Source organism: Nanorana parkeri, unplaced genomic scaffold, assembly GCF_000935625.1.
Source record: "Nanorana parkeri isolate BGI_ZX_2015 unplaced genomic scaffold, ASM93562v1 scaffold543, whole genome shotgun sequence".
Lineage (NCBI taxonomy): Eukaryota > Metazoa > Chordata > Amphibia > Anura > Dicroglossidae > Nanorana > Nanorana parkeri.
In genome coordinates this window covers 994,464-1,016,646 of record NW_017306811.1, presented here as the reverse complement: position 1 = coordinate 1,016,646, position 22,183 = coordinate 994,464, and the positions used below count along the sequence as shown (strand labels likewise).

At 41.7% G+C, this 22,183-nt stretch overlaps 1 protein-coding gene across 2 annotated transcripts in view; it reads left to right on the top strand.

Moving 5' to 3' along the window:
* The window catches only part of KCNIP4 (potassium voltage-gated channel interacting protein 4), a 478,128-nt gene that overhangs the window by 32,052 nt on the left and 423,893 nt on the right, over window positions 1-22,183 (top strand). The gene's annotated exons all lie outside the window — the stretch shown is intronic.

Here is a 22,183-nt window from a genome sequence, read left to right as displayed (position 1 = left end):
TTTAATAGGGCATATGTGGAGCCCACTGTAGAGAAGGGGCTGTTCTCTGCGCTCCTAGTTCGTCACAACTGGTTGGCAGCGGCGGGACGAGAGCACAGGAGATGGCAGTTGAGAGCCTACACACCAGGGACACAATGGGGGCCCCATAATACCACAATTGGACTGTCAGCAGTCTACAGGAGAAGGCCAGGCAGTTGGGTCTCGGCCTTTGTACCTTGCTTTGTATACCTGAATTCCCCAATAAACACCACGCAGGGTTCCGTGTGATTTGCCTCTGTGTATTCTCTCTGCGCTCCTAGTTCGTCACAACTGGTTGGCAGCGGCGGGACGAGAGCACAGGAGATGGTAGTTGAGAGCCTACACACCAGGGACACAATGGGGGCCCCACAATTGGACTGTCAGCAGTCTACAGGAGAAGGCCAGGCAGTTGGGTCTCGGCTACAAGGGACTTTGTAAGGAACAGCTGGTCAGGTTGCTGGGAGAAGACCGGCCAGCAGGGAGAGCTGGGTGCTAACATTGTCCGAACACAACCCAGGGAAGAGGTGCCAAGGGTGCCTGATCCTGCCAGTAAGAGCCCGTGGGTTCTCTGGTATGAGGAAGAGATGGTCATTCTGGGGGAGGATGCGACACCAGAAAGGAAACTTGCAGAAATTGAGAAGGCACAAAAAAGGCAGCAAAATTGGGAAGCTGCAAACACTTGTGCTGCTGTCCCTGTGCCTGCGGTGAGGGAGTCCCCAAGGTTTTCCCGCAAAGACTTCAAGCCCTTCCAGGAAAATATGGGGGACGTGGAAGGGTTTTTCCAGGACTTTGAGCACCAGTGTGAACTGCTGGAGGTTCCACCCTCAGACTGGACTCGCTACATGGTGGGACTGCTAGATGGAGGAGCGGCTGAGGCCTACCGAATGCTGGACCTGGCAAAGAAAAGGAACTATAATGATATCCGGAGGGCAGTACTGGACTATTTTGCTGTGTCCCCGAGATGCCTATCGTGCTCAATTCAGGAGAACTCCTTTAAAATGTATGCTCACAAAATATCTCTAGCTTGTCGCCGGTGGCTGGAAGGGGAGAATGCGATCTCCCCAGAACAAATAATCCAAGCTTTTTTAAAGGAACAATTCTTGTACAAATGCCCTTCTGAGATTCGTCAGTGGGTGCGAGAAAGAAAACCAGCCACTCTGGATGAAGCGGCACACTTAGCGGATGAGGCTCTTGGCGACAGTGGTGACAGTTGTCACCACTTTTGGTGACAACTGTCTAAGAGGAGAATTCCCACCTCCTGTTGCATCTGCAGGATAGGAAGAAAAATAAAATCCCTCCAGTGGTACACAGAGAGCTTTGCTTTGGTGTAATAAACCTAGCATTTGATGCATGCAGTGGCGGACCTAAGGAACAAAGGGCCCTGGTGCAAGATTTTTTTTGGGCCCCCCTCCTGAAAAAAAATCCACAAACCCCCCAATCCACACCCCCTGAAGCAACCATCTTACCTGAGCAGTCTTCCAGCAACTTGCTTCTGAGATCGGGACTGTCTGCTCCTCCTTACTTCTCACCGCGTCTCTGTGCCGATCGTGGTTGTGGGCAGGCAGTGAGCGTGAGGCAGGAAGGAGGTGTGGCATGCGGAGTGTGGATGCAGGCGAGCAGGTCTAGCAGCTGCAAGCGTGAGGCGGGGAGGAGTTGCGGCGTGTGGAGCGTGGATGCAGGCAAGCGGGTCTAGCAGCTGCAAGCGTGAGGTGGGGAGGAGGTGCGGCACGCGGCGTGTGTGGAGCCGTGAACAGGGCCAACTAATCGAAAGCCGATAATCGATGATTGAAAACTTGGACAACAACTTTTTAAATCATCGATTATAATGGACTTAGTCGATTAGTTTAAAGCATAGAAATTGAATTGAACCATTAGGGATAGGCACCACACCCCCAATTAGAATTGTATACAAGAAGGATAAAGAAAAGCGGGGCTTTAAAAGTGTCCAAACCGTACAAAACTTCCATCAAACATACATGGTTTTGTATACAAGTATATTTTAATACATAAAGACTTGGTTACAATTAAAATGTCATTGACATGATACAATGTTACATTGAAATCAAGCTACCTCCTTTTGGTGCCCATACATGTGTACATAATTTAATTGATATAATATAACATGGACTCCTTGAGTCCTAATTCCTGTAGTAGTTGTATGATCCACTGTGGGCCCAATCACCGACGCGTTTCACAACTGTATGTGCTTCCTCAGGGAGGTTGGAGGTATTCTAGGACATTACATCAAAATAGGTTTAAGTATAATGATCACAAATACCAAATTCTTAATGAAAATAAAAAATAATAACAATACATGGATGTACTTCCTCAATGCAGTGACACAATTTCACTCAGCCCTGTTAATATGCACTATTAAATATGCACAAAGTTCATATAGTATAAGGTGGCCATACACTATACAAATTTCAGCCAGCTCATCAAGTGGCTGTTGGCACCCTTTCGGCCGGCATCCCTCAATCAGCTGATCAAGGAGGCGGTCGAAACATTTTTGAACGAACTGAGCTGGCAGTCAATGAGCTGCCGACTCTGTTAGGGTATTTCAACAGCGACTGCCAGCAGCGAATACAAAGCAAATAGTGGGAGATTCCTTGATCTACACTCTTAAAGGAGAACTATGGGGTTAGGGCTTTTCCCCATAGTTCTCCTAAGGGTAACTGGAGGACACAAACTAGCCTCCCCCCGTCACCCCTTCCGTGTCTGTTCCGCCAGTCAGCGCTGGAGGATCGGACAGGGGAGGGGGGAATCCAGTCCCTCCCCTGTCACGGCTCTCTGCCAGCACAGGATCGAGAAGTGAGCGAGCGCCGGTGTGTATTCGCTCACTTCTCGATCTACTGAGCCGACCTGTGACAGTTTCATTGTCACAGGCCGGCTCAGATTATGAGGCTGAGTGAAAATCACTCACCTCATAATTCTCCTTTAAGTGTTGATGGAGGAATCTGTAATATTTTCCTTGCTCAGCCCGTGGGTTAAACAAAGACAATATTATAGTGTAGGGCCAGCTTAACTAAACCTGCTGTCTAAACTACAACTCAACATCTGAACTTCCCGCAAGGTAGCATCATCATTGCTTGCTGGAAACAATGCATGATGGGATATGCACTACATAAAAGAGATTTTCTCAAGTAAGCCTTGATTGTATTATAAAAAACAACTCTAGTTTGCATTTTTATTACAATGTTGATGTTATAACAGGGTAGTATATGCCGGGACTTTACAACTCCTTTAATTAATAAATCAATTGATTATTAAAAGTGTGGTTTAGCATAATGAAGTCTGAAATGTAAAACGATTTGACACCACTACAATAATCATCATGTAAATTTTCAGCAGAATCATTAGCATGGTCCCAGACTGCTACTCTGCATCCACCAGACTGATGTCTACTGGATGCCCTTGACAGCATTTGGATTGTTTTCCAGCCTAAAGAAGATTACGTTGCAGATAGTCAAGTAGAAAATGCCGCTTATATCCTCCCCCATCCTAATTAAATATTCACAACCCTGAAGAATGATGACATCAAAGTGTTACCTCAGGCCCTGACCTTCTCTGAGACTAAAATGTACAGTAAGGAGTGGGCAGTGTAATGTACTAACACTGAACCCCCCTCGCATCTGCCCTGACAGTAACACAAACCAGAGTGCACTGTGTAGGTATCTCTTACTTTATCATTCATATGCCTGAGGTACTAATAAAAGCAGCAATACTACAAGTATTTCTATCTTTATAAATCCAGGCAGGACAAGATCGCTTTGTGATGCATATCATTGACAACACTTTGCAACCAGCAAATGTATTCATCTTTACATAAACATGGTAAAATCTTAATTTTTGGCTAGAAAACTTTCTAAAACCCCCAAACAATGAAATACTTTCTGAAAGCAGAGGTTCTTTAGAATTCAAAAAAATGCTAGTTGAAATTTTTTATATTGCACCATTGCGCAAATGTTTATGCGATTGTTATCCCCCCTATATAATAGCAATAACAAAAAGTGCAAAAAAATAAATATAAATTAAAAAAAATAAAAGTAACATATAAAAAAGTTAAATAAAATAAAAGTCACATATAAAAAAAGGGGAAAAAACCCCCCAAAATGTTTAACTCCCCCACCCCCACTTTTACGCGCCTATAAACGTAAATACGCGTCCGGTTCCCCAGCGCGCAAAAATTACAATTGCGCTACACATGTTACATATCGCCGCGAACGTCGCAGTGAGAGAAATCATTTTAGGGCCATCAATCACTGATAACACTAAACTGATGAGCGGTAACAGCTTTTAAAGCGTCGCCTATGGCCAATTTTGGGTATTATCGTTTTTTGAGGTTTCGCGCGCGCACGCAATTTTAAGGCTTGACATGTTTAGTGTCTTTTTACCCGACGTGACCCCATCTTTTATATTTTACCAAAAAATTGGGTAATAATAAATGTTTTATCATTTAATATAGGGGAAACTGTTTTTTTTTTTAAATTTCGGTAATTTTTCCTTAATATAGTAAAAAAATAAAACCCCCAGTGGTGAATAAATACCACCAAAAGAAAGCTCTATCTGTCCCCAAAAAAGGGTATAAAATTCATTTCAGTACAGCGCTGCATGACGGAATAAATGTCAGTCAAAGTACCGCAGCGCTGAATACTGAAAAATGGCCTGGATGGGAAGGGGGTTTAACACCGCGGATGTCAACTGGTTAACCTTTTATCAAATATGAATCTCAAGTCAGTTTATCATAAGGTAGGATCAAGCACAGGAGTGTGGCTAGAATTATTTACAAGAGTGTATCAGACAACACGTATCAACATACATCAGGAAAGTCCAGCCATGGATTCCAGATTTTATAAAATCTATTGGGAACATTCTGATCAAGTAGATAATTTTGTAATTAGGAAGTTCTATATTTATTCTGGTGTAGCACCACTCTGCTTGCTTTTCCAAATAAGCAGAATGGCCTTCCTAACTTGAAGGAGGATCACTCGGAACATGGTATGTGTAAATACAAGTAGTGTAAAGGCATTTAGGATGCCTAAAAGGTAAAGCTCTGGGGTTCTTGGAGAAGGAATGTTCAGATGGGTATCCATCGCAGATCGTAAGCGGGTCCAGAAAGTTCAGGGACAAGTCCAGAACATATTTAACCTGTTAGCTAGAGATTCACAAAACCTGGGACATAAATATGTCCCATATTTATGGAGCATGAATTTGAATTGTATGAATTTGTCTGTAGTGCTAATAACATTTGTGAACCAGGTATCAGTAGCCTCCTCCCAACTCTCCTTCGTGAGGTTAGGTATAAAGCTCAGCCATTAACAGTGGGAAGCTGTAAATGGCTGGGCCCCCTCAGCCTGTAAACACTTGTAGATTGTAGTGGTTATCTTTGTTTATCCTGTAATGTAGAAGGAATGTTCCAGAGGTAAAGAGCACAAGTACAACTGCAGGGCACCAAACTGAGCCTTAATAGCATTACATAGTATGAAGTATTTGAAGAAGAAGATGTTGCTTATCTGTGCATTTTTCCTGAGAGCATCAAAAGTGAGGAAAAAGCAATTCTCAAACAACTGTGAGAGGTATTCCACACCTCTGGACCACCAAGTGGAATCAGGGTGGTCATAAAGTTATTTAGGCTTTGAGTTGTTTTATAGGTAAGTCCAAGGCGATATATGAGGTCAAAAGGTGAAAGAACACGTTCCGCCCTGATTCACACCATTAAAGAAGCATCCACTGGAGATTGTCTATTGCAGTTTGGTAAGGTACCACAATATATATCACTAGTAAGGCCTGGGGAGAATCATTGAGTGCTGCCATTAGGGCAGTTGAGGGCCAAGAATTGGCTGAATGTAACCAATCATAAAAAAAGGTGAGCAAGGAGGCAATTAAGTAATTGTATAGATTAGGACAGGACCAGCACCCTTCTGCCTGTGTGACCTGTAAGGAGGACTTGGCTATTCTCAGCTGGAGTTGGTTCAGGTAAAGAAAGAGATGATGGAATTCCAATGAACACTATCAAAGGCTTTTATAACATCTATAGAAATTACCAAACCACTCCGTTTAGATGCATTAGCACTAATATTATCTAATATTATCATGGGTACCTTTTTATCCAGCATAAATTTGGTCTGGATTAATATGTGTTAAAAGAACTTTAGATACAGGAGAGGCTAAAATCTTGGATAAAACTTCTAGGTAACTATTTAACATTAATTGTGAGATTGGTTAAGTTGGTGCCAAGTTTGGATAACAGAGCAACAAGAGCCTCATTCATGGAATCAATCAAACAGCCACTTTTAAAGGCACCAAATAACACACTGTGTATTAAAGGGGTAAGTTTGCTGGAGTTGTTTTTGTACCATCCAAAAGGGATGCCATCAAGGTCCTGGGTCTTGTAAGGGGAGAAGGAGTGAATGGCATCAGCTATTTCCTCTTCAGTAATAGGTTTATCTAGGGATAATTTCTGCTCTTGAGTTGAGGGAGAAGTGGGTTGAAGAAGACAACTAGATAATGGCTGGAAGGGTATTGGAATATAGTGACTCATAGAATTGAGCAAAGGCCTTACTTATTGGACATGTGCACCGTCAGAAGATTTGTTTAGTTTAGTTTTGATTCAGATTTTGCGTTCATTAGTTTTTCGGGATTCGGGTCCGAAAGTCAATTCATTTTGGGATTCGGATTAGGGAGAAATTCGTTAGCAGTAGTCTGTACGAAGGTTTGTTTGTTTTCTTTTCGTTTGCGTTTTGATCATTTCGTTGCAGCAAAGTGGCATTAAAAAAAATTGTCACTTTGCTGCAATGAAAATTCATCCACAAGCAAAACTTTGTACAGACCACTGCTAACGAATTTTGTCCGAAATTTTGTTTTTGGAACTTCGGATTCGTTTTCATTTGTCATTTCTGTTATTCGGAAATTCGGATACATACGAATCTCCGAATAACGAAAATTTGTCCGAAAAACTAATTTTTCCGAAACGAATCGCACATGTCTATTGTTTATATCTAGGGGATTTGTGAGAGGAGTACCATCTAGAACATGGATGTTAGGTATGGAAGTGTCAGGGGGTAAAGGCGAGTAAGGAATGCTGGGGCTTTACCATTTTCCCACTATATTTAGCCAGGCTGGCTATAAAAGTTTATTTACAGTCATGTCTACCTTGTGTAGTTGCAAGACAGAGTAAGTGCCCAATAGTGTGGTGTGATTGCTGGGAGTAGGGATGGGGTATGACTTTGGGCAGCTGCAGAGTTAGTCCATAATTTTGCCTGTTCGCTGCTCAGCGAATGAGCAAACTAAATAGACAGCTTGCCTGTGGACTGGAGGTGAACCTCTGGCTGCAGTGGGAAGTCATACATTTAGTAGTGAGTATTACTACTGCTACTAAAAGGGACAGCTCCAGGTTCAGGGCCATTGGTTGCTAGGACGCTAATGTACATTGGTATTCTAACAACCAATGACACATCCACGGCCCTATTCAGCTGCCCCACATAAGGTCCTGGTGGATTCACCCATAAATCCTCTTAGGTATGACTTTAGCACAAAGAACAATTTGTCCAAAGAACAAAGCAGAAAGAGAATCTAATAACAGTTCAAACCTTCTTTTATAAAATGAAATAAAAACAGACTGACATGAAACTGTGCTGGACCATCACCAGTATATAAACTCAACTCTGATTGTTCCCTCTGATTACTGCAGCAAACATATACATATTTACATCACCAAATCCCACCCAACACGTTTCTTCATTTCTAGAGTCCCTCAGGAGTTGTGACCTTATATTTTATATACAAGCGTTGATGACCTTCACTGAGTTGTCCCTAGGAAGGAGGGTGCACACTCATGGACAATTTAACTAATATTGGCACTATTGAGTGATTGCACTAACTGTGTGATATCAACAGTTGCTATGGAATATTCATTGCAGATTATTTAAGGACTATAGGTGGACACATTTATGAATAGCACTACACATTGGTTGTTAAGGGACATTGTTAACGTGTTTTGCCCAATTTTATGTGTATTTATATTAGGGATGCACCAATACCAATACCTGTATCGGTATTGGTGGCGATACCGAGTATTTGGGTAAGTAATGACCCGCCTCCCGCTTAGGGATGCACTGATATCAGTTTTTCGGTATTGAGTTTGAGCACCAAAAAAAAGTACCTGTACTCGTACTCAGTACCGAAAAACCGGTATCGGTGCATCCCTAATTGATATTCTATATTATTTTGATTGCACTTAGAGTTTTATTAGTAGTATTTATTTACTTATTGATATATTGACACTTGTTTTTTTAGGTGTGTTAATGAGTGCTCTGCCCCTGTGGTTTTGGATATAATCTGATTGATCAATTCTTCTGATAATCCAGCACAACAGCTAGTTTTATTTGTGTTGTAAGTAGGGGATTTTAACGCAGAGAAAATATATAGATTCTGTGTATTGTAATATTGTTAATGTAAGCACCTTTAGTAATTGCCTTAAATATGTTCTTAAATTCGTACTAAATAACTACTAAAAGTGTTGTTCTGCACTAAAACCCTTTTCTTATCACTTAAATATCTTGTTACTATTTCAAAAAGGCAGTACAGTACAAGCAATGTCTTGCAATAAGAGCAAAATTTTGTAGAAAAGCACCACCGGAATAAGGTTCTAGCAGTGCGAGCGATGAGTCTGTTTAACGACAATGCATGTCACATTGGATAGATTCCTTGTTAAGGTTTCATGAAATTAAAAAGATTCCATTGAGTCAAGAGATAGCAGTGATTTCGTTGGTGATAGTGAAAGTTGTCCTACACAATAATCCTCCTCTCTCTTGTCTCCCTTACACCAGCCACAAAGGTACCGGTAATTGGTTTATATTTCTTTATATTTTTTACAGTATTATATTACAGTGCAGTATTGTAATCATTTTTATATTAATATTTTTGGGTTGTGGAACGAATCATCTGAATTTCCATTATTTCCTATGGGGAAATTCGTTTTGATATACAAGCGCTTTGGATTACAAGCATGCTTCCGGAGCGAATTATGCTCATGAACCAAGGTATTACTGTATGAAACTGTACTGTATGAAAATATAATTCTAGGTTTAACCAATGATTTGTGGCATTTATAAATTCTTAATGGTCCGCATAACTGGGTGAATGGCAGGGGTATGTCCATTGCTTAAGGTGCCCCTCTCATCTCAGAATGTTGGGAGGTATAGGCAGTAGCAAGAGCAACTCAAGCCAAGATAGACTGTAGACTTTAGATTGCTAACACCAAATATCCACATATTCATGGGATGCACACCGGTTAGCAAAATATTTGGAATCTGGCTGTAGGGGCCTAAGCTTGTCCAAGCCGGGGTCATGGACTTAAAGTCTACCAATAGGAAATAGTACATTTTGGGAGATGTGATCATTTAGAGTTCAGTTAATTGCCACCAGTATAAGTGGGGTGCTATATACTCTGCAATTAATTTGTATGCATTTTCAGCTGAAAGGAACCCTCCCAAGTGTCTAGTTACATTAGCTATATTGCTTTTTTTCTGGCACATTGTTAGATGAGTGTGCTGATAGATTACATGCTGACACAGATGCAGCATCCTTGCAGAATTGTTTGTACATTCTGGAGAAATGCTGTGCTGTATATTTTAATGAGTAGCTACGAGGTGCAGTCACACAAGTAGGTACAACAGCCTTTTTTCATATTCAGCTATAGCACCAATAGCAAACATTAGATATTAGACTAGTGACACTTTACCTGGGCAATAAATGCAAACTAAAGTTACTGCTGAACACCTATAAGGTGCCAAATTACAGCTCCAGCATTACACATGTAGCTCCCAAAATCAACCTCTCAAAGTTCCTAAGCAAAATCCCAACTTCTGCCTTGAGTACTTTTAAAGTTTACTTTAAAATATAAGCCACTAGTGCCAAAGACGACCCCTCTGCTTGGAATGTATGCACGCTTGAATTCTACAGGTGGCTGCCCCACATCAGTCAGGGAGACTGGAGTATCTGACAAAACATAGAAACAAAGGTTCTGAAGAAGGGGGCGTGTCCCAAGGCCAGGTTCCTCAATGCGCACCCCCTCCCCGCGGCGGCGGGAGGGACAGACCTGCAGGCTGCATACGAGTGATCTCGGCGACATCACCGAGCTCACTTGTTCAAAACAAGCGGCAGTTTCCTCGCTGTACATTTAGCCCTGCTTGCCCAAAGAGCTAAATGTAGAAGAAAACATGTCCTGGACGTCAGGATACAGGAATTAAACACCCCTGCTCCCCCTCTACTCCCTGCTGCCCCGAGGCCGGGCCTCAGTGGCCTTGTGGGAAATCCGGCCCTGGGCGTGCCCCAGAAACGCATTAACCAAGGCAAAGTGTGCAGCTAATGGATCTGTCATCTGTCTGCAGCTTTCACATGCTGTGTCTGGTTTGGTTAGGACTGAGGACTATCTTCTGACTTTGAAGGTGTATTGTCATTTGCTCTTTGTGAGTATTACTCTTTCCTTTGTATTTGCTCATTAAAAACCATCTACACTAGGGAAGGTGCACCCTGTTTGTTTTTATGACAAGTTTACTATAAAGCTGACCAAACACATTTTTTTACTTTTGTTACAGTGGGATGTGTTATTTTGTCTGTATAGGTAGTATTGCTGTCTATGTCCCGGTTGGGTACATTTCACTTCAGTTCCTGTCGACCACACAAAAAGTAAGGGAATGTATAAAAAACAGGGACAGAGACAGAAATAAATACCTGACAGAGATTCTCACTCTCTCCCCACTCAGCTTTAAAATATGTTTTATTACTGTCTTTGCCCACTTTGGAGAGATTGTGAGTACTTACTGTCTCCATGGGTACAAAGAAAGTAAGGTCAAATCTCCCTAAGGGCCTGTTCACACCATCATTAGACTGGCGCATTTTTTCTCTGCACTAAAAACGCATACACGATAATTCCAGAGCTTTTAAATGGGGCAAGTTGACAACATTGCATTCAGTTCCAGAGCTTTTTAAAAAAACTAAAGAAGCATGGTTGTTTTTTGCACCGGAAAGCACAAAGATGCATGTATATACGCCAGAACGCACTTAAACCCAAGCAAAACCAATTTAAAAAAAGAAAGGGAAAAAACACACCTGAACGATTCAAAAATGCGTATAAACACATATGTGGAAACGCATCCGGAACCAGTCTGGCAATGGTGTGAACAAGCGCTAATGGTGGTGACAGAAACAGCATTAAAAAGCTGACAGGCGCTATAACCTTTCTCAATCCTGTCCAAAACAAACAAACAAAAAAAGCTCTGTGCTTAAAGTCTTAGGATGTGCAGGTATTATTAGGGCCGTATCTACTATTAGGCAGAGATGGCATGTGGGGTAGGCTCCATATGCGGGCGCACCGTGCAGGTATCTACACTGCCTTATTCCTGGTGTTGTGTCAAGATACAACTCCAGCAATAGCATGGAGGTGCATTCTGCGCAAAATGCACCCTCCTGCTCCAAGTCCAGCGGCTCCTACAGGAACCGCCGGCTTCCGCAAATGAAGAAGAAGGACCCTGGGACTGCGTAAGGCTGCCCTGTAAAATATCTGTCTGATGCGGACAAGCATTTAGGGCAGTCTTACGCAAAGCCAGTCTCCTTCTCTGCATATGTAAAAGCCGGCTGGTCCAGTAGCAGGTAAGGGCGCTGGCTCAGGCTAAACAGATTTCCATTCGTGCCTACAGGTGACCGTAATGGAGATCTGGCCCTGGGTATATTATAGTGCCAGCATGTTATTCCCATTTTATTTCTAAGCATTTTTTCAGTTTTCAGTGCTGTGATAGTTTGACTGACAATTACTTGGTCATGCAACACTGTACCCAAATTATTTTTATAACTTTCTTTTGAGACAGACAGAGCATTCTTTTGATGATATTTAATAGCCATTTTTTATTTTTTTCACCAATAAAGGAAACAATGCCAATTCTTTTAAAAAGTTTCATTTACTTTCTATTAAACATCAAATAAAAATGCCAGGACAGTAAAACCCCCAAATGAATCCCCTTTTGCAAAGTAAATACCCCAAGATGATCTAATTTTTGCCACAGATTTTTGGAAATGGAGAAATATGCTAAAATTTAGGTGGTTAAAACATGGAGCTTGCTAATGGCACACCAGAGACAGTGCATTATTAAATGTACAGGTCATACACAGAGGGGGGATGGAGATGATGGGGTAAATATTCAGGATAAGGGAGGTGAAGGAGTTAATATACAGATCACCTGAAGATAGGCATGAGATGTAGAGGAGAGGAGGGAAGTGAAAAGGTTAACAAAAAGAACCTTCAGTTAGTTAAAACCCCTCACCATGAAGCTGTTGCTGCTGCTGGTCCATTCAATAATTCCTTATTCATTGATAAATTCTGCGTCCTCCTCTTCCACAGATGTGAGAGGAAGGGGTGGCCTCTCAGATGTAAACACTGTAGTGTTTACATGTGTGATTACTGTTATTGGTCATCACAGCAATCCAGGGCCATCTTTAATATTAATTGGACCATGGGCAAACATTTTCTTGGGCCCCCTGCCACACCCTGCCCCCACCATGCAATTTTGTCCCGCCATGCAATATTGCCTGCTATATGCTGACAGCACTGAGCCGCGCTGCAGCTGGGAAAGATCCCAACAACGTTATCAGGATCCACCCCGCTACCTGATTGATAGCTGGCTCTGCCTCTCTAGATACAGAGCCAGCCCCCTCCCCGGTGCTGAAGAGGTGGTGGTTGCAGATGCAGCATTAGCACTAGTTTTTGGGGTACAGGGCCCCACAGCAATGACTGGGCCCGGGGCAACCGCCCCTTTTGCCCTGCCTTAAAGACAGCCCTGCAGCAATCAAAAGGTGCAGAGGCACTCAGATCGGCTCTGTACACTGTGTCTGTGATTTGAGGCACCTGAAGGTGATTTATAAATGGACCTACAGAAATACAGGTCCATACTCTGCTGTTCTTACGCCTACAGCAGTAGTAAAGTGGTTAAATTAGTTTGCATTAAAAGTAGCCCAGTATACTAATATATAGTATACTACTACTACTACTACTACAATATACTAATATAAAATAACATAACATTTATTTCATCCTTCGGGAAATTAGAGGTTTTTACATGACTATGGATTCTTCATGCCAACTGGCAAATATTTTTTATAGTTAAATAGTAATTCACTGTTGCAGATAAAAGCAATGCTCTAATCCAGAAGCAGTTTATTGTCATTAATTTAGCAATTTCCTAACATCCAATAGTTCTTTTTGGAAGAGTATAATGATTCTCAGTCTTAGTGTGATATGTAGAATTAATTATGCTGAATAGGCAATCATCAAATATGCAGGGTTGTATTATATACTGGTCCAGTAATGCCAACCAAAGTATCATGCAAATAATCGCAAACCTTTGCTTGTTGCTGTGGAATGCCAAGTTTTAATTGCAGTTCAAAAGTCAGACTCTAGCTTTATTATCGTGGAATCTGTCACGTTGTAGTAGACATTGCTATAGTAGTAATTCGTAGCACTATATTATAGGGGCCTGCAGTGAGCAAATCTCAATAAATCTGCTCTGCCAATAATTTGCTGGAAGCTGCAAATCTTTCTACCGTATGAACATCTGCCTCTCATGTAGTAAATTACCTTGGGGTTCTTTGAGTGAGCTATTCTGTTCAAGCTCAAATCCAGTTTACCCCCATCCAGCTCCCCACCCCCCTTGGAGCATCACCACACCCTTTACGGTATTGAAACTGTCTGTATACATACATAAAAACAAACATGACTGCACACCAATGATCTTCACTGTAAAAATGTTATTCCACCTACTAATGCAGCATGCAATCACATAGCTTCTCTGCTGCTGCTCCTGCCCACCACTAACGCGTTTCACCCATATAGGCTTACTCAAAGAGATAGGGCAACAGGAACCCCATATGGATAAAACAGGTTAGATGCAGACAGTAAAAGAAGTGGAGCAGCTATGTGATTGTATACTGAATTACAAGATGTAATAAAATGTTTACAGTGAAGAGTAGCGATATGCAATCATGTTTGTTTGAAGTACAGGCAGTCCCTGGGTTACGGACGTCCGACTTACGGACAATCCGTACTTACGAACGGGGTCCACAGTTCTCCTAAATGTACTGGCAGCCGCCGGTACATTTAGGAGAACTGTGGCTGCAGCGGCCTGTGTCCTTTCAAATCCCTGCTGCTCTCCGCGCCTGTGTTGGCGGAGGCAGCGGGGACACAGATCGCTCCATACCGCCGATGCCCCACTTACCTCCGCTGATGTGCCGGCTTCCTCTTCAGCCGTTCCGTCGGCTTCCCCGGTCCGGACGATCCTCCGGTCTCCTGGTATGGCCGCGGCTCCTCTGCCCCACCCCCTGCCTACTCTTCATTGCAGGCTGGGAGCCATACCCAGCCTGCTATTGGATATTGTAAAATGCAATAGCCAATAGCAAGCTGGCTATTGCACCCGCCCATTGTCTGCTGTCAATCAGCATGGGGGGACCTGATAGAGAACTTTCTGCTTCAGACCCCTCCTCCGCTGATTGACAGCAGGCAGTCGGCAGATGCAATAGCCAGCCTGCTATTGGCTATTGCAATTTGAAATATCCAATAGCAGGCTGGCTATGGCTCCCAGCATTAAAATACAAAAAAAAGATTAAAAAAATTAAATTAAAAAGACAAATTTTTTTAAAAAAAAGTAAAGAAAAAGTTAAATAAATAAAAATTAAAAATGCAAACAAATAAAAAATAAAGTTGAAATAGGAAAAAAACTTTTTTTGGAGTTTCATTTTAAATAAAAAACATTTTTAATTATATTATAATCTTCTGAACAACAGGAACAGACAGCAAAAGAACTGTGACCCTCCCTATGCTATCCAAAACCAATTTTTTTGGGGGGGGCTGGAGTTACACTTAAAAAATGTACCTGTTCCAACTTACATACAAACTCAACTTAAGTACAAACCTACTGTCCCTATCTTGTATGTAACCCGGGGACTGCCTGTATATTCAGGAAGCAAGATTGAGCTTGTGATCAGCACTCAGGGGGAGACCTATGGAGGATGTGAGAGGTGATCTACATGGCTAATAGTACAAGGTGTCTGTATACATATGTTTTTTCTGTGGGTCTTCAGCCAAGTTGCATGACATCATGAGTCCTCTTCCTACTCTTCTATCCTTGATGGAGGGCTGGCCATTACAGGGCACCATTTTCTGAAGTTATTTTCCTTTGTGCCCAGGACAGCTGGATGTTGTACCCCAGGGGGCAGGTACTTGATAATCTCACAGGACTTGGGTTGCACAACGCTTGCCATCATTCAGCCTGAAAGACTGGGGACATCTTGGGGTGCATAAGAATTACTTTGGAAGACTGGGCTAGAGACAGGGTGAAGCTTCTGATCCAGATGTAGAGCATGCAAAGTGCCACCAACATAATGGAATCATGCTCTAGTTAAGGTGCAGAGACTTTACAAGAACCTTTGTTTTGGGGGTTGGAACTGTGGTCTCTAGGTTGGCCTAATCTGTGGCAAGTGGCCACAAGAAAGACAAAGCAGGAATACCAGATGATATGAATGTTCTTTTTCAGAATCAAGCCGGGGGCTGCATGTAGCCAGGCAGAGAATTTATCATAACAAAAGAAAGAACTATTTTCAGACAGTGTAGCTAGAAATAGTTACCAAAAGTCTCCAAAGCCAAAAATGAAAACCTAAAGGAGTAGTTCAAGCGAGGTTCGCACAAACAAGGTTAGCAATTTGAGTCTGAAACAGTAAAGTGTCATAGTTACAAGTTTCCAAACTCTAAGATGGGCAAAACGTATATGCTGCTTTCACTTGGGAAAGCCCGTCTGACATTTACTTGGCTGTGTGCTCTCTAGATTTACAGTGTTACTCTGGCAACCGTACAATCCAAGTAAAGATAAGGAACCTTGCAATCACTTATAAAACATGGGAAAGTTATTGTAGATCGCATGGCACACATCAATGTTTATCTCAAGAAGCCCTATCTAGTTTTACACAAGTAGTGCTTAGGCTGGGTTCACACCTAGACGACAGCGTTTTTGCGTGTGTTTCGCCGCGTGCTTTTGATGCACATTTTGCGTGATTTATGTGCATAAATCAAGTCACACTTTTTTGTGAGCAGATTCTTGCTCATTGATGTTAAAAGGCGTGTTAAACATGTGCAAAAACATGGAAAAACACAGCACACCCAAGCGTTTCTTATTGAGTCTATGGGGCTAAAACTAGCTATAATATACCAAAAAAAAAGGCTCATGTGTTTTTTCCAGCAACATATTTGTGCATATTTTTTAGGGCAGAAAAAGCGCTACAAAACGCTCAGTGTGAACCTGGCCTTAATCCTAATCTTGTGTGAATTGTGGTTTCATGTGCCATCCAACCTGCAATAAACCTGTAGATGTTTGGTATGTTTGGATTCTAAGATTGTCAGCAAGTGGGGAGCAATTTGCCCTTAAAAATAAAGCTCAGCCAATTAGGATACATCTACTGCCTCACAGACATGTTCAGCTACGCCTCTGCAGGTGGACAGGATTCTTAAGGGCAAAAAGGGATTACTTGTGCAGATGTGTGGACTTTAGATAATGAGATGTTTTCCTTCCAGAATATTTTGTTTCTATTCAGTCCATTCTGGCTTCCCTTACTTGTAGCTGGGGAAGGGGGCACCAATTTCTCTGTCATAGTAAAGGAACACAGTGATGTCAGCCTTTTGATAAGGATGAGGATGAGGCATACACTGATGAGGCTGTCTCTTTGTTTTCCCTTCCAGCAATGCATTTTCCATAGATTTGGGTCCACTCCCAGTCTGTGTGTTGTGGGTGGGTTTTATGCAGGGCTATCCTTTTACTATTTGCTGCCTAAGGGGAGACAGGGGTGCCGTCAGTGAATGTTTTTTTGTTTGGGGAGTAGGGGGTGATTGGATGCTACTGTTACCTCTGGGCCCAGTTGCTCTGTTTGGCCAGCCAGAGCATCCCGCTCAGATTTTGGCGTCCAGTGGCGTCAGTGAGCTGGGCTGAAAGCCAGACAGAGCACCCCTCTGCCCCTCCCCCCGACCACACACACACACCTTTCACACCCCAATGAGATGCTGCCTAAGGGAACGGCCTCAAGCTGCTTCAGTATAGGGATGGCCCTGGTTTTATGTTGCAATGCATACTTGACAAATTCCAATACTTAACCCAGCTGTATTTAAATCTAAATGTGCTGGTGTGTATTTATTAATATTTTCATTTCGATTTGAAAAAAGTGTGAATCTTGGGTGAAAACATAAAAAAATAGACTTTTAAATAGACTTTTTAAATGATTACATAACTTTATTAAAATGTCTTGTTATATTTGTGTGGAGTTAAATGATTACTCCTTGGTGAATTATGCAAATGAAGTAATAAAGCATAATAAAGTAATTTGTTGATCCACGTGGAGAATTTTGTAATTCCTCATTTTATGACTTTCTTCTAAATTGCATGGTGGTGGTGGTGGGGAGATGTTGATTGCATTATAGTGCCCTGGAGACTGATTTCCTGCAGGATTAACAGGCTAAAATGGGTTTCGTAATATATGTCTCCAGTGTAACTTCAGTTTCAAAATAATGAGTTTTGTATGTTGTATAGACAAGTGTCTAATTTCTTGAAAAATGCGTAATGAAAATTAGAGCTAAAAACTAAAATTGACGTTCACTCATTTTTTGCTCTTCTTCATGTATTGGCACACAGTTTGCCAGTAACACAACGTATATGAGATGTGCATCTCATGTTTATTATAGGCAACATTTTCTAATCTATACAGTTTAGGCTGAGATGATTTATACTGATAATATGCTCCTATTTAAGGGTCCTTAGTAGTGATAGAAGCAATATTGTGTTGTTATTATTGTTGTTATATTTGTAAACACACCTTCTCCGTGAAGTGCTTACGACACTTCCTGAATGCACTTTTTATACAGTCTGAACTCAATCCGACACTTAGCAAACTGTCATTAGTTGACCTCTGCTATCACGGTAAGCCCTGCCCACAGATGATGTAAGCCACTCCTACCCAGTCAAAACTGTTCTACTTCAGTTTTTTATACACCTGGTAATTGTCAATGCTTTTGTAGGCAACCAGACTTAAAGGATGAATGCTCTTTAAAACAAAGTGCACTTATCTTTTGTCCCCTGTCCCTGACCTAAATAATCCCACCCTCCCTCCTCTTCAGATCCATACTTTCCGAGATCATACAGGTATGATTATTTTTTTTACATCCAGTGCCACGCTGCTCCCTCTCCTGGGTCTACTGTAAAGAAACAAAAGTTGGCTTGTGTCCTGAGGCCTGAAGAATTTTTGCTGTCCTGTTGGAGGGTAAATCCAGAGGGGCAGAGCAGGAAGATGAGTGTTCTAGAGAAATGTGTAGAAGCTGCTGGGTAGAACAAGAAGTTCTTACTGCTCATCCGACAATGTACTTGTGCTGCTTGGTTACTCTCAGAAGATTAACCCCTTCATGACTGAGCTTGTTTTAAAAAAAAAAGCCAGTATAGCTTGAGAGAGATATCTCTCGATCTATAGGAGCTGTCAGAATGCCGGCAAAAGCCGGCATCTGTGTCCGCTTTGCTTTGACTCTCAGACACCCGATATTAAGGTATCGGGTGTCTGAAAAAGGTTAACCCTTTCATTAATGAATGCCTCTGTAGTAAGGGCATCCATTAATGAATGTTAAAAGCTGATTCTCAGCGATTAACAGCCCTCTAAAGCAGCAAATAACTCGTCACGTACAGTGTACGTGACAAGTCATTTGGTCCCTTTGTGGCTGGACGTACAGTGTACGTCTCCCGTCACGAAGGGGTTAAAGGGTCAACTATCTACTTTGCTAGAGAAGTCTGGAGGTGACTTTTTGCCTGCTTTGCCTATTGACAAAGCCAAATTTACCTGAGAATTCATCCAATCTATGTATTTAACAATGTCTTTCTGTCTGTGTAAGGTACTATGCAGGGGCATAACTAGAAATCACAGGACCCCATAGCAAAATTTTGTATGGGGCCCCGTGATTGCTAGTTATGCCACTTGCAGAACACACCTGATATACCAATCAGCCCACCTGAGAGTGACCCTGTCACCGACACAGCTCCGCAGCGGCTGTTAGGGGAAACGCAGCTGCTGGGCTGTGTCAGTGACAGCCAGCACCCTTACATGCCATAGCGACCCAGGCGGCCCACACGGCATCAGAGGGATGCCCTGGCCGGGCCCCCCTGTGCCCGGGCCCCATAGCGGCTGCCTGGGTCGCTATGGCGATTGTTACGCCACTGGTTCTATGTTGACATGTTATAATAAATAATATGTTGCCTAAAATAAACCATTAAAAAGAACTTCTAAAGAACACTTACCACCATTGCCCCAATCCAGAAATCTTCAGCTGCAAATTGCAGATCCCACAACAGTTCCTCTCTCCGCACAGTGCCATACCCATTCAGTTGGAAAAGAGGTCTTCAGCAGCATTTATAGGGCTATCATGTAATTCTGACCAGCTGTTTATTAGCATGCAGAAAAAGACTTTAAGTCTGCCAGGACCTGATCTTTTTAGCTGAAGATCACTAGATTAAAGCCAACAGAGAATGTACAAGGCACATTGGTGATTGTGCATTCACCATCATCCCTAACTCATGAGATCCTAGAATTCTTTATTAATATTAGGATTCACCTGGGATTTTCATAGCTTTTATGAATGCTCGTGACTTTCTTACAATTATATTCTCATGAAAGACCTCTGTAAACCTGAGTTATTGGGTCAGCCAGACAGCCAGTATTTTGAGAAGTAGAAGTTGGCAATGGCAGGATACCTTGCCCCATTAATACTGGTTTCCTTTAAACATTTTCAATATGTAAAAAATATATAGAAAACTGGCATCTTGCATGCTGCCAATGTTTAGGCTAACTGGACTATACAACGCAAAGTTATTCTGTTTTCATTTAGCCATCACCTGAGCTAGGAATGGGATTTTGCATTATGTACAATTTGTATTCTTCTATGGGCATGCAATAGGACATACATAGGACATTTATTCTTTGCACAAGTAAAAATTACATCTGTCATTTGATATAAGAATAGAATGACTTATTTATTCTTTCCTCTTGTACCTTTCAGCATGGATGGTTTGAAAAAGACTGCCAATGGCAATCTCACTACTCATTTCCAGCCTATCCTTTGATATTACCCTAACTACCCTAATAACTTTAATCCCTCTAACTTGGTATCCCTTACATTCTGCCTCACAGGTTAGTCTGGCCATTTTAGCTTTAGACTGTTGGAAAAACAGCAGCATATGCTGATATGTACTGAATGTATTACTGACATTCTGATGTGTACTGTATATATATTTTTAGCTTATATATATATATATATATATATGTTTCCTGCACAATGCTGTATTCTGATGTAATATTCTTCTAAGCAAGTACTGTACAACCTAATTCGGCATTCCTCAAGATCTCAGTGCTTCATCTAAACACATAACCAACATAGAACATAGTCATCCTATTTGTATACCAAATTATTGGAGCTGCTTACGGCTTAGGTTCCTTCATTTGTGCTGTTTAGTTTTTTGTTCCACTCAACTGAGACAGCATATCTCCATTGACTGGATTTCAATTCTATGCTTGCTGGATAATATCCAAGATTCATAGCTGAAAAAAAAGTGTATGATAACAAACAAACGAATCTATGGCCTTATTGGTCTTCTTAAGTGCGTCCTTTTACCATAGCTGGAATACTTTTCTAAGATGTTATATAGTCTGTTGGTAATCTCAATTTCTCTCCTTTCATCTTTGCTGGCAGTAGGACCTTGAAACCCTTGAACCAGCCAGCATTGACCTCAAAGGTGTATTGAATGCCTTCTTCTCTTCTTTTTTACCTTGTATTGTAAATTGTTTTTTTCTCCATGTTTATGGACTATAAAACTTTGAACAGCAGTTGTCTTACTTCATCTTTTGAGAAGGACACTGAGAACTGGATGGTTGATGTCCTCACATAGTTCTTACACACTCTGAAGAAGTTCCAGATACCTGCAGCTAGGATCTGATGTATGTCTCCTACTCTTTCCATTGTACCATAATTCCGTGATAAAAGACTGTCTTCATATCTAAAAAATATGGAGCTTCTCTGTTGGTGCTGGTGGACACAGTCCTAACAAATGGGGCAGTAAATGGTGTTGTGAAGAATATATAGACAAACCAGAGGCTGAATTTGTAAACACAAACATACGCTAGGTGCTCTGTAAGTTCCGAACTGAGAGAGACCCTTACCAGTATCCATGCAGACAAGATGGCATGCACAAATATGGAAATATGGCACTATCTATTGTTTTATAGCAAAGGGGACTTCTCGTAGCAACTGTAATTTGTTAGACTGCCTTTGCCAGAAATTATGAAATCCAAATTTACTAAATGGACACCTGAGTATAAGATAAGAGTTGAGCCAGATGTTTTTAAAATAGAATTTCTATAATATCAAATAACTCAAGTATGAAAATCTTTTAACTTGTATAAAACTGATCGGTGAATCTGATATTTCAGGAGGAACAGATTCCCTTCAAACACCATAGCACACTTTCAAAAAAACCTAAAGAACAGAGTGACTCTCCTTCTCTCAATGAAACCTGGGTGCATTTTGTGGATTACAGAGGGTCATAGAGAAACTTCACAGATTTGATAGGATTATGCTGGCAGATGATGTATATATATATACACTGAGTGGCCAGATTATTATGACCACCCCATCAGTACTTTGTTGGGCCACCTTTTGCCTGTGGCGATTCTTCTTGGCATTGACTCCACGAGATGTTGAAAGGTGATGCGAGGAATCTGACACCATGCCTGATGAATAGCACTGTCCAGTTCTGTGAGATTTGATGGTTGTGGAACCAGCTGCCTGATGGCTCTTTCAACTTCGTCCCACAAATGCTCAATTGGATTGAGATCTGGTGATTATGGGGGCCACCTAAGCAAGGTAAATGCAACGTGGCATGGCGCATTGTCTTGTTGAAAGAAGCCATCTCCATCAACATGATAGGATGAACTTGATCAGCAATGGTACTTTGGTATGCTGTGCTATTCAGACATTGTTCCACACGAATTAAAGGGCCCAAATCATGCCAGGAAATCATGCCCCAAACCATAACACTGCCCCCAC